Consider the following 13,347-nt stretch of genomic DNA (forward strand, 5'->3'; position numbering starts at 1 on the left):
GCACACACAAAAAACCCCAATATTAACTGTTTCTTAGGTGTTAAACTCTTAGCTTGTGTAGAAGCAACTTGCATGCACAGACATTTTCTTGGCAGTGCTTTTAGCAATGCAATGTTACCAAATAGCTTAATGATGCCGTTAGTGCTCCCATCAAAAACCACAAAAATAATAACCTGAATGATATTATAAAACTAATAAAAGGACAAAATCTTCCAAGATTAAAAGTGTTTTGGCTTTTTCAGTGTTTCTGGATATTAAAACAAATCCATCCTTTTTACTCCCCACTTCTATAGATCATGAATGAATGAGTCATAAGGAATGAATTGATGATATATGAGGACATTAGTTCTATCTGAAATTATTTAAAACGTGTCCACTCTAGGTGGTGTTGAATGAAAGGACTAAAATTGAACTAGAAAATATACTTTGCAGTCATCTTAAAACCTTTGCTTTTATTACTTAGAAATAAAAGGAGGTAATATAAGAGTAAAAACAAAAAATATTTCAACTTATTTAAAACTAGATATTTTCAAACAAAGAAGGAAAGGACAATAGTAAATGTAAAAAAAAGTACTTGCATATTTTCAGTAGTTACGGATTCCAAATGTTGAGGTAGTTCTTTTAGGGTAGCATCAACTGGGAAGGCTCTCTATCTCTTATTTGATTAGTCATCACATTAAGTACTTGTAATGTATGAGTTTTAGAGATCTGTATTCCCAGATGTAACTACATTAAATGAATCCATTATTTTATATTAGACATTTTCCATTAAATTAAGATATCAATATATCTCCATTAAACTTCCAAGATTATGGAAGTGTATTTGAGGTTATCCATAGGGCAATCAGACAAGGCATATTCACAGTAATCACCAGCTCTGTTGCAATAAAAATCCATAACTACAGTGTTTTAAAATATACGCCTCTAGGAATAGTAAAAGCATATGACAATGATTCATGTCCTAAATAAATACAATGATGTCATCATTCTTATCACCAAAAACTCAGGCATAATGTTAAGAAATTAGAAGAAATATGTTTATTAGTAAATAAAATTGGAAAATTGGTGAATCAGAATTGTCATATACGTACATTCCTACCAGTATGAAATCTCACATTCATGACACTCAAGAAAAAAGAACTAGGAATTTCACATAAAACAAAAATATCTCCTTCTCCTTCTTTTCTTCCTCTAAAAGCAAATGCATTTTGAAGAAACAATGCTCCTTCTCTCACTACAGAGTTATAATAATATGAATCATTTAAACCCTGGATTTGTCTTCTCCAACATTCTCAATTAGAGAAAAAAAGATGTACAACTAAGGGTCAGTATTTATGTAGATTATCTACCACCTTAAATTTCTATAATGTATTAATTGGCTCTTTCTATTCAGAGTGAAAGTGTTGCTTTTGGCATAGGGCAGTTCTCCTGGGCAAACTCTTTGGGTAGTTAAAAAACTGTCCAGAAAATGTATCATTTAATTAAAATTTTAGTTTAATTGATAATTATAATACAGTGAAATCATGTAGGTATATGAAGTATAATCATTTTCCCTTCCCCTACTTCTTAAATATACCTGATGGTAATATATTTTCTAGATGCTACCATCTGGAAGACATTGCATAAAGGTATTACTACAGATACATTTTTGATGACCCATCCACTTAACATACAAGATTTAAAATGTGAGGAACTATTTCTGTTAATTAAACTGTTGACATTTAAAACAAAAACATTTTTTTCTGAATTTGCCTTGTAAAAGTCTGATACAAGCCAGACCACATGTCTTTATGGGTTCCAAGCATTCGCTGCCTCATTTACCCAACTTGTTATTTACTGAATGCTAACTAGAAGGTAAGCTCCTTGAAGAGCAGACAGTAAACAGGTAACAGCATTATCCTATGAGAAGGTCTTTCTTAGGAATATATAAACTATACCCAACCTATAAGGAGTGGTAACGGGATAGAGTGTACAGCAACTGGCTTAGATTCCAGTGTTGGACAGACCTAAATGTTCCTTCTCATTCACTAACTGTATGGCCTATGTAACTAATTTAATCTTTCTCTATTTTCTTCACTCTAAAATGAAGACAGTAATATTAAATATCTCATATGATTGTAGTAATGTAACAAATAAAATACATGAGTACCACCTAACACACTGACTCAATGAGTGCTAAGGAAACCTTGTTGCTATTATTACTGTTGTTGGAATTATAATCGATCATTACTTTGATATTACTATTATTATTATTATTTAATAATAATAATATTAATAATAATCATATGCTGCCATCTCCTGTTTTGATTTTTACAAAAGTAACAGGTAGCAGTCAGGTCGAGTATTATTACTCCATGTAGAAGGTGAAGAAACAAGCTTGGAGCACTTTGATGGCTTTTCTGAAGACACAAAGCTGGAAAAAGGCAGGTTCTGGAGTGAAATTCAGTTGTTTACGTTTACTGCTCTTTCAATAACTGAACCATGTGATAGCATGATACCCTGATGGCCATTTTTTAGGATATGTGGATTACCACACTGGTTGATTCAGCCATTCCTGGACAGCCACTTAGAACCTTTTGGAGTTAAATAAAATGTACTGCCTACTCTTCATTCTTATTCAAATCTCTCTCTTCCTCATCTATTTGTGGACTGGATCCTTCACTGACCCTCACCCTCTGTACTCTTGAAAAGTTTCATCTTGATATCAGATCACTATATATTTATTATACACCAAGTACTGTATACCTTCCCCAATCCACAAGTATTTTAATTCTCATCTATGAGAAACATGACTGCCTTCATTAAATTTTTTAAAATGTATTTTTAAAATTCTGAGGTTGATATTTTGTTACACAGCGGCAAATATATGCTTATGTGCTGTGTACTCAAGTAGAAGGTGTCTGAGAAATCCACAAATTTTAATTAATCACTGTATGATTAAACCACTTGAATTATTTCTAAATACACATACTATAAAATTATACTTTAACACAGGAGTGCTTTGAAATTATATATTTTTATACTGCTCTGTGTTACAACAGCAATAACTGTTAAGGAAAGTGATGAAGCCCTTAGTTATCTACTTATGTAAAAAGAATACATAATATATTGCATAATACATATTACATACATATAATATGCTGTAGATTTTCTTTCTTATTACTGAATGCCATATTTTAATGAGCATGAAGATTTAAAGTTCATTTTTAATTGTGTTTCATATCCTTTTAACCTGAGAAAAAAAATCTGATCGTGTAAAAGCATTTTGATAAGTTGCATGGCTGACTCATATTTTCTCAGATAATTACTGGAGATCATTGTATGCTGGGTGAAATAGGGGCTGCAAAATCGTGACCTGTCACATCACTTTAGTTCTAATAAACTTAGGGAGTCATTTTTGAGGTATGCTGCATATTTAGCTATTCAAGGGGCAATTTGTGTTTTAGAGCTAAAGACTGACTTCAACTTTTTAAATTATCTAAATGATTTTGCATATTCCCCCTTCCAAAAATATAAGTAAGGCATACAGTATATTTTCCAAAAGAAACATTTCAATTATTTCAGATTTTGAGAAATAAGATAATTTCTTACACTAGGTTTCCAATCTGATTTATAGGCAGACTTAGGGACTTAGGAGGGTTTTTTTAAAAATAAATTTATTTTATTTTTTATTTATTTGTTTTTGGCTGCGTTGGGTCTTCGTTGCTGTGCGTGGGCTTTCTCTAGTTGCCGTGAGCGGGGGCTACTCTTCGTTGCGGTGCACGGGCTTCTCATTGCGGTGTCTTCTTTTGTTGCAGAGCGCAGGCTCTAGGCGCGCGGGCTTCAGTAATTGTGGCTCGTGGGCTCTAGATTGCAGGCTCAGTAGTTGTGGCGCACGGGCTTAGTTGCCCCGCGATATAAGGGATCTTCCCGGACCAGGGATCGAACCTGTGTCCCCTGCAATGGCAAGTGGATTCTCAACCACTGTGCCACCCGGGAAGTCCCAGGAGGGGGTTTTGTACAAAACTTATTCTTCATGTATCTTTCAGTATAGAATGGGGGCAGAGCTTACTTATAACCATTTTCTTTTATTTTGGTTTCTGTATCTGACAATATGACATGAAATCTACCAAAGGTAAAACAAAAGAGCTCCATACATATAATACACACACACACACACTCACATATATATATATATATATATATATATATATATTCATGACTACATAAATCAAACTACAAACTCTACAGTGTTAAGAAAATATGAATCTCTTTATTCAGTAATGAAATCGCCTTGAATTCCTTAAATCAATAGTTCACTGAACCTGAAGAACAACTTTCAAGCACTGGCACATAAACAATCTGGTTTATGCAGTGTGCTAGAACTTGTTCAATATGAGAACTCAGTCCAGCTGTTAAAATAAAAATGCCTTTACAATACAGACCCCTTAAGCACAAGACACTTCCAAACATCAAAACTTCAGGATATCCCTGTTATTATATCAATAATTTGTGGACATTCCTTAGATACTTAATACTTCTGGAAGAAAGGAAGAGTTTTATAAAGCTTACAAAGTATTATAAATAAAATTCACTGCACTTAAAGTTAAGCAAGTAATATGCTTGTTTTATACTTCACACTAAAAAGTAGATCGCAATATACACTATAAAAGTCCCTAAAATGGTACCTTGTACATAAAAGAGGTTCTATTCAAAATTTTAAGTGAAGATGTGCAGACTTCACAGAACGTATATTATCCTAAAACCTCATAAAAACCTTTCTAAGCCATTTACAGGTCTAATTTCATAGAAACATTCCATTGTTTATTTAAAGTAAAATTAGTAAGAATCTCTCCTCTGAACTTCTAATTTTTCTATACTTTTGAAAATTGTTGCTGTAATATTAATTTGGATGCAAAAAATGGGTCACTGTGCATAGTTATCTAAAGAATGAATTTCCCCTATACTTCTACTACTTATCAGTAACTTCCATTCCTCGGAAAAAAAAAAAGCAATTACTAAATTATCATACTAGATGTTAACTAGTGAATTCACAATTTTGCTAACAACTAAAGGAGAAAAATTCACAACCATACCAAATATCATCCAGTGAGATGATCTGTAAACATGACCTATAAAAATGCAACTGAGAAACTCACATCACCTTCTCTTTTTCTATAGTTTTTAAGCTGTAATGAATTTTTTATCATCTTTCATTTAATTCCATGTAGGTTTATTCTGGCTGATAACATGATCTATTTTTCTCTGAGCCATGGTGAGATTGCCATTTCTTAAACAGAGAGCACTTATTGGAAATTAAACCTCTACTAATGTATTATAATTATTACTTGAGGGTAATTTGCTGCTCCAGCAGGGAGTCACAGCCAATGTGAAGGTAACGTTTCTTCCAGGGAGCTGTTAATATTTCTTCTACGCTGAAATCCCATATAATGGATCTTGCCTAAGGCTGATTAATGATTTCAGAGCTGGAACAGTGATTTGCAGCTAAATCAGTCCTCACTGGAGGAGATTCAGGGTTATTTCAGTCAATACTGTTAAATAAGTGTAAACAGTAACTTCAGTTAACACACATGTAATCTAGTAGGTAAGAAAAAGAGAGGCAATAAAAGGAAGTAAATAATGGTAATCCTGCTGCCCATGAATCTTATTTACACTTAGAACAGATACAGGGAAGTAACACACTGCGGTGTCATCAAACCCATGGAATTACTTCACTGCAACACATTTTTCTGCATCGAAAAAGCAATTTCCCAAACAAGTAAAAGCAAATTGAGCTAAGTGCCTAAAATAAATCAGCAACTTTCCCTCCATTCTTTAGTTTATATCACCTTCCTCACTGAAGAAGAAATTAGACAAATAGCTTGGAATGAAACTTGTGCAAGACAGATTTAAAGTAAGGAAAAACGTTTCATTTAGGATAATACCTTAAAAGCATACAGTGTTCCAATGCGATACACACTACTCAAGCTCTAGGGATTCCATCTTCACCCCAAACAATGCAGGGCATCCAGCCACAGGAAGTAACCTTGACCTCCCTTTGCCCTAAGGCCTACATGAGGATTGTGTAGAATCAGGACTCTCTAGTCACTCAATTTAATCCTTCTTTGTTAACATAAAGCCAATATCAATAAAGAGGCAATGATATAACTGTAGTTAACGACAACGTTAGGGACCTTAATGTGCATCTTCCACATGTACTTCACTGATAGTCTTGCTTCCCACTGTTCCAGCGTTCTAAACACAAAGCAAGACACATTTACAAACATTCTGCCAGAGGTTGTTTGCCTGAGGTCCCTGGCTTTTGACTAGCAAAATTATTTAATAAGAACTGAGTGTAAATAATACTCAGGGAAAGAAGAAATTCTAGTGAGTTAAAGCTGAAGGTCTAGACATACACTCACTGTGAGCGCTGCTATTACAGTGTTTCAAGTAGTCAAAGAGGGAACTGCTGATATCTTTACTTAGCTATATAATATAATTCCAGGTAAAACATAAAATATGGACCACAACTTGTTTATTAGGTTTTCTAGAACCTGGAAGAATCTGGACTTACTAAATATCTCAAAGAAACATCACTGCATGTGTAATATGAAAATTTCCTTCTGTACCGTTACTGAAGGAATGTATATAAAAGAGCTAAAATAATTAGCTTCTAAGAATTATGTCTGAGCGTCCATTCAATTTAGACTTCTACATACACTACACAACTCACACACACACTTGCGTGCCTAAGTACACACGTCCCTTCAATCAATGGCTTTTAACCTTCAATCAGAATCAATACCAAACTATATCTTAAACTTCAATCAAATCAATACCAGTGTTTCTCAGTTAATAATACTAGACAAGACACAGACACATGAGTGTTTTTTGTTTCTTGTTTTTTCTCTGATAGCATAGGATCAAAAAGTCAAGTGCAGAATTAATTTTGCCAAGGGGTAAGTTTCTGCCTTTGATAATAAATATAGGTGTTTTGTGGACTCTCTACAGACATATTTTATCTGGTTATTTGAAGTCAAACTTTTGGCTTCATATCCTATTAGTTATTTTAAAAGTGGCTTTATTAAATATAATTCACACACCATGCAATTCACTCCCTTAAAATTCTATGGTTTTAATATATTCATAGAGTTGTGAAATCATCACCATAATACAATTTTAGAATATTTTCAGCCCCCAAAATGAAACCCTCCACTCATTAACAGTCACTCTCTATCCCTACACTCCATCCTCAGTTACTAGGCAACTCTTAATTTATTTTCAGTTTTTATAAATTTGCCAGTTCTGGATAGGTCATGTAAATGGAATCATACAGTATGTGGTCATTTAGCATATTTTCAAGGTTCATCCCTGTAGCATGGGCCCATCCTTCATTCCTTTACAGTGTAGAATAATATTCCATTGTGTGGATATAACACATTTTCTGTTCCATTCCTCAATTGGTGGGCATTTAGGTTGGTTCCACTCTTTTAATATTAGGAATAATGCGGTTATGAACAATTGCAAACTAGTTTGTATGTGGACATATGTTTTCATTTCTCTTAGGTATATACAAGGAGTAGAATTTCTGGGTCATGTGAAAACACTTTTTTTAACATTTTGAGGAACTATGAAACTGTTTCCAAAGCAACTGCACTATTTTGCATTCCCGTCATCAATATATAAGGGTTCCATTTTTTTCAGATCCTCACAACACTTGTTATTATAGCCACCCTGGTGGGTGAGAAGTGTTATCACATTATGGTTTTGATTTGCATTTCCTTAATGACTGATGATATTGAACATTTTTCATGTGCTTATTGGGCATTTGCATATATTCTTTGAATCCTTTGCCGATTTTTAAATTGAGTCGTCTTTTTATTACTGAGTTGTAGGAATTATTTTTATATTCTGCATATACTTCTCATATTTGGCTTGAAAATATTTATCCCATACTGTGAGTTGCCTTTCACTTCCTTGGTAGTGTCCTTTGATGCACAAGTATTTTAAATTCTTATGTCTTTCAATTTATTTAATGTTCCTTTTGTTGTTTCTTCTTTTGGTATCATGTCTAGGAAGTCTCTACCTAGCCCAAAGTCATGAAGAGTTATTCCTGTTTTCTTCTAAGAGCTTTATGCTATGTAACTCATATTTTTGCCTATGATTCACTTTGAGTTAATTTTTGAGTGTTTTGGGGAAAGGCCCAACTTTATACATTCCAAGTGGATATCCAGTTACACCAGCACCATTTGTTGAAGAGTCTAGTTAGTTAGTTTTTAATATTGAGTAAGATACTTGCCTATTCTAAATTGAGGGTCTTCATTAGTATGATGGGGTGACTGATAAAATTGCCTAATTCACTGAGTTAGCTTCAGGATTGAATTCAGTAATACATATTAAATTTATAATATAATATTTAACACAAAGTACTTGCATTTTAGCTCTTAACAGACCTTCATAGTGTATCTTTACCTATTTCCTCCCCCTGAGTTAGGTCTCCTGATTATATCACCTGGTGTTTTGGAAAGAATTCTATTCTTAAAATGTTCTTTTTTCCTTATCCCTATATGAAGAAAAAAAAAAGAAAAAGAGAAAGAAAGGAAGGGCAAAGTTGTCTCCATGTGACTCTCTCAGCCCCCCCTTAAGAACTGCCTGATGATATAAATTGTACTTAAAAATATAGAATGATTAAAAATATGTTAGTCTTTAATAGAATTATATTGCTTTCATGTATATACAGTTACAGTACCCTAACATTTGTTAACATCATTTATTTGTGTATTGAAGGTTGTTAAAGACATGTGTCCCTTGTGGAATAATGAGAAGAATGCTTGGTCTTTATCCTCATTGCTAGCACAGAGCTCCTAAAACCTTTGGAATTTCCTGAGTAATAAGGGTGAAAGGAGTGTCTTTTGTTTTAATGAGGCAATTCTTGTGGCCCCTTGATAGCTTCAGGGTGAGAACTGGGCTCAGAGAGCTTCAGGTGCAGGGGCTGGGAGAGTGGTGCTCCCGGAGAGCATGGAAGCGCTGCACCCTCTTCCCCATACTCTGCCCTATGCATCTCTTCCATTTGGCTGTTCCTGAGTTGTATGCTTTTAAATAAATTAGTAAATAAAGCACTTTCCTGAGTTCTATGAGATATTTTAACAAATTATGAAACTTGAGGACGGGGTCCTGAGAACCCCTGATTTATAGTTGTTCAGTCAGAAGTATGAGCGACTCAATCAAAGGTACAGGTAACCTTCACAAGTTGCCAGCTATGTGACCTTGAGAGAATGTTTACACTTGTCCATTTTGTTGCATGAGAGTCACAACTGCTCTCAGTAATTCCATGAGAATTAAATGAGGTAGTATATGTGGAAATGCCGTCAAGACAGCACTAGACAAATGCCATTTACTTTTAAGTAAATTTCAACTTGAGAAAGGAAAGAATTTAGAGTTAAATTATTTGGAAATGTAAAAATGATGATTATTTTTTAAAAGGTCTAAAATATCCTAATAAGTTCCATGGGTATAATTATGTAAAATAATGTAAACTGTAGAACTGGATGCATATTCAAATTATTGTCACAGCTTTCAAGTAAAAAATAATGGTGAATTATATGAACTAAGAACTCTTTTTCTCCCCATTCTGAATTCATCCTGTGCAGATTTTTGGATCCATTGACCAACTATTATTTGTGAATCTGGCCATAATGGAACATTTCTATGACATTCCTTTCTCAATAACCAGTGAAACCGTCTGCCAACATCAGTGTTTTTCTCATCATTGAAAACCAGACGGGTGTGTAATTATCCCACTGAAAGGGAATTTCTCAAGAAACGCAAACAGAAGACATATTTTCTTGTTGAACTGGATGAAAAAAGAGTGCTAAATATGCTGAGATGTATAACTTTTTTTAAAACCATAAACATAAATAAACATTATCAATGGAGGCATAACACTCTATGTTACTAATTACTGAAATCTCATATTTTTAAGTCTCTTGACACTTGGGTTAGAACTAAATGATGACTGAGAATCTCACCCTGCATTAATTAGCAAGAAGGTGATTTGAATGATAATAAAACTCAATATTTTTTTACTTTTGAAACAGGTGTTAAATGATTGATTTCAAAGCACAATAATAAAGTTTGCTTTGTAACTAGAGCTGTCAAAAATATTCAGTCTAAACTAAAAGAAGTTAAAAAATAGGAGTGGGTTGTCTAGATACAAGTAAATGACAACAGCTCTCTACATAATTCTATTAACACCATGGATAAACTCTTAATATTCTAGTATGTACCAGTAATACATATCCTTCTTTTAGTATAGGCAGCAATGTTCCAAAAGAATTTGCAAAATCTCCTCATTTCAAGCTTTTAGAATTACAGAAATAAGGCATATAAAGTAGCAAGAGAATACTCGGATAAGGAATGGTATGAGGGGAGATACTGGGTTGAGGTAGTATCCACATGGCCATCAGGATATCTTTGGTCCTCAGCTAACAATAGAAATGTACGTGCCACATTATAATTGATGTGCCAAGAAAATTCTTGCTCTTAGAATCCTTACAAAGATGACATATGTGGAAGAGGCACACAGCACTGAGAGTACATCTTTGAGGTCCTTTTCTAACATTATAATGAACTAGTTACAAAGCCAAAATAAAAATGATTAAAATTGGAAGATAATTTCTCCACATTAAATGCAAGTACATCACTGAGAAGTCTACCCATCTTTGTGGCTCCAAAAGGGTTTATTCTTTGAAATTGCAAGAATTTTACAATGAAAACAAGATTGAATTGATTGGGAAGATACACGAGGTTCAAACTGGACAGGCATCTGTCAATAACCCTACTTAGATTCCAAATATTCAGTACTATTCGAATAATATTTAATAATATTTCAAAAAAACTCTCCGTAAAGTAGTAGCGAAGTTGGAAGTGATAAGGTTTGGGGATTTGCATCAAGGTAGAAATACAGCATATTCTTGAGTCCTTAAAATCACACAGACTATGGGCAAAGTCATGGTTACAAATAAATATAAAATGGGCTTTATTAAATTCTCTTATGTGCTAGTTAATTTTATATGTTAACTTCATTTGGTGATGAGATACCCAGATATCTGGCTAAACATTATTTCTGGGTGCACCTGTGAGAGTGTTTCCAGAAGAGATTAGCATTTGCATGGATAGACTAAGTAAAGAAGGTGGTCTCTCCAGTTTGCATGGCCATCATCCGATCCACTGAAGGCTTGAACAGAACAGAAAGCAGAGGAAGGGAGAGTCACCTCTCTCTATCTGATGGCCTGAGCTGGGACATCAGCCTCCTCCTGCCCACAGAATGGAACTTGCACCATTGGTGCTCCTGGTTCTCAGGCCTTTGGACTCAAACTAGAACTATACCCACCAGCTTTTGTGGGTCTCCAGCTTACAAAGGGCAGACGGTGGGACTTCTCAGCCTCCATAATCATGTGAGTCAATTCCTCAAAATCTCTCTCTTTCTCACTAACTAGATAGATAGATAGACAGGGATAGATAGAACTGTATAGTCAGAAATGGATATATGTATAGACTTATAGGCCTATTTCTCTGGAGAACTCTGACCATATACATTTTGGTACGAGGAGTGGGGTACTACTATAACAAATATCCAAAAACATGGAAGAGGCTCTGGACCTGAGTATTGTGTAAAGACTGGAAAAGTTTCGAGGCACATGCTAGAAAAGCCAAGACTGCCGTAAAGGGATTCTAGAAGTTAATCTCGTGGACACTAAGAAAGTGAAGAGGAGAGCTCATGTATACAATATGAATATATATATATATACATTAAATGTATATAAATTTATATGTAAATAAATTATACCAATTAACATGTATTTTACCTAATAGGATGCCATACAAAGTAAAGAACAAGCTTTATACCATACAATTTATCTATCAGAATATATTTATTGAGGTTATGTAGTATATATGTATGTGTATGTATACAAATATTTTGTATGCGCTTTGTTATGAAATACATTTTTATACTATTAATTTGATGGTAGCATAGTAGTCTTCTGTTTCATGACTTACTTATAGTTATTTATTTTATTTATTTATTTATGTGGGATCTTCCCGGACCAGGGCTCAAACCCGTGTCCCCTGCATTAGCAGGCGGATTCTTAACCACTGCGCCACCAGGGAAGCCCATGACTTACTTATATATCCCACTATTTTAAAATGTTTATTTATTTTATCAATATAAAATAACTATATGATGGATATTTTTACCTTAGGATAAAATGTAAAATTAGAATAATTTTGGATAAATAAGAAGAAAGATTGTTAAAGCTTTGACATAAAATGACAAAATGCTTCTGAGAATGGTTACATTTTCTATCTCCATCAATGATATTCTCCTTAGAAAATCCTTCTACATTCCAAAACTTAATAAAAATTTAGATACAATTAATTATGCTGTTTATATGGTATCATTTCTATGCTAGAATTTTTAAATTCTTTTGAAGTTAATTTTGATATGTTAACAGAGTGAGATTATTAGACTATTTCTCCAATTGATTCCAAATTATCAACTGCTCAACACAATTACTAAATATTCTGTTGTTTCCCTGTTTCTTTAGATGGCACATTTATTATGTGATCATTCCTCCTGTATTCTAGAATTTGTTTCCTATAAATTTTTTTTCCACAAGAGCATTTCTATTTCAGCACTTGTTCATTTAGATTATTGAAGAATTCTAATACATTTTCAAATACTTCTTGGAAATTATTTTATATTTGCAAAGACTGTACAACTTGCTTATACCCTTTGTACCCTGACCCAGTGCTACTGTTATTAATATCTTTCATTAACATGGAGTGTTATAATACATTTTAAAATTATTTATAACACATTAATTTTTGTTAAGTTTTCTATTTTCTTCTTGACAATTTTGTTTATTCTTTTTAATAAACAAAGGAAACAATTTTATATTGATGCTTTTTTATATAAATTTATTTATTTATAATTTATTTATTTTATTATTTTTGGCTGCATTGGGTCTTCATTGCTTAATTTCCCTTTATGATAGTTTGTTATGACTGCATAGAAACACAATATTCAACAGATTTCTCTGTATTAATTTTGTATCCTTCGACTTTACTGAATTCATTCATAAGTTCTAATATTATTTTGGTGATTTATTTTAGGATTTTCTATAAATAGTATCAAGTCATCTACAAACAGTGACAGTTTTATTTCTTCCTTTCCAGTTTTATTTCTTTATTTCCTCTTATTTTTTTATTTTCTTTAGGAACTTCTATTTCTTTTATTTTGTCTGATTGCTGTGGCTAGGACTTCCAATACTATGCTGAATAAAAGTGGTGAGAGCAGGCATCCTT

Source organism: Balaenoptera musculus, chromosome 3, assembly GCF_009873245.2.
Source record: "Balaenoptera musculus isolate JJ_BM4_2016_0621 chromosome 3, mBalMus1.pri.v3, whole genome shotgun sequence".
Classification (NCBI taxonomy): domain Eukaryota; kingdom Metazoa; phylum Chordata; class Mammalia; order Artiodactyla; family Balaenopteridae; genus Balaenoptera; species Balaenoptera musculus.